Here is a 1,265-nt window from a genome sequence, read left to right on the forward strand (position 1 = left end):
CTATTTTGTTTTCACCAAGCTTATCAAAATCTAATTATTCCATGGGTAGTGGATTTGTTTAAAAGCCCTGGCAAGTACAATCCATGCATTTGTGTAGCTCTATAAAAAGAAAGACATAACTTTTTTAAATCTGGGCGATGGCAAAATTGTTTTCGAGAATCATTGAATATTTTAATCCCTTACCAGTATGTATGTCTGTTTTTTTCGCAATCCCTCAAGATATTTTGCTGAAATTGTGTATAAATTTATCATATACTGTTACAGATCAAGTGTGACTTTCATGACATTTTTCATAGTTATGGCCCTTAAAATGTTTTTGGCGCAATGCCTCAAGATATTAAGCTAAAATTGTGTTTATGATTTTATTGTCATGGAGATTTACTGATTTTTCTCAGTTATAGCCCTTGAACTTAGCAATTGTGAACATTTGTTTGGCCAGGTAGGGGACACACATTGCTCCAGCAGTACTTTCAGAGTGCTTGTTTTAACTGCCCATAATATGACCTACTGATAAAAGACGTTTACAGACAATGGTTAGGTACTTACTAGATTGCGATGCTCTTTCCTGTATCTTGTAGAAATATTTGGTAGTTAGAAGTCTCACTATTTCTTTATTAAAAAAAAATCAAAATCTTTGTTAATTAATTTTTCTTCTTTTTATTTCACTTTGACTGCACAATGGTTACTACGCACTCGTTTTGGATTTTATGCTGTGTTTGTACTGATTACTATTTTAAACATTTCTTGTGTAGAGAAATGTCATCATTTAATGTAAAACTGAGGGCTTTATTTTCCACAAAGATCTGAATGCTGTTTATTTTATCTCTAGTTACTGTTTATAAATACGAATCTCATTTTAACAGTTATTGACATGTAACATGAAGGTAACTTTACAAGTGTTTATTTTTGTTTTTAAAAATGAAATTGTATTGGCTGCATTTTTGCATAATGCTTTCTTCCTTTCTTACAACAAGATAGAGGTGTAAAACATTGAATGTGTTCTTTGTTGTGTATTTTTGTTGTGGTATATGTTTACTTTTAGCACTGTTTGTGAATTCCATTATTCTTTACAATTTAAGGCTGTTTCAAATGATTTATCCTTCTAAACTACATTTAATCTGTCTCAATTAGTTGGAGATATGTTTTGTATGTATAAATGTATTCTTCACTATGAGTGAGAGTATTGTTTTATTAATATCTTGGCAAATGGTTTTACAAACTAAAAAAAAAAGATCAATTCTAAAACAGGTTTTCTTTTATGTTTT

Source organism: Gigantopelta aegis, chromosome 9, assembly GCF_016097555.1.
Source record: "Gigantopelta aegis isolate Gae_Host chromosome 9, Gae_host_genome, whole genome shotgun sequence".
Lineage (NCBI taxonomy): Eukaryota > Metazoa > Mollusca > Gastropoda > Neomphalida > Peltospiridae > Gigantopelta > Gigantopelta aegis.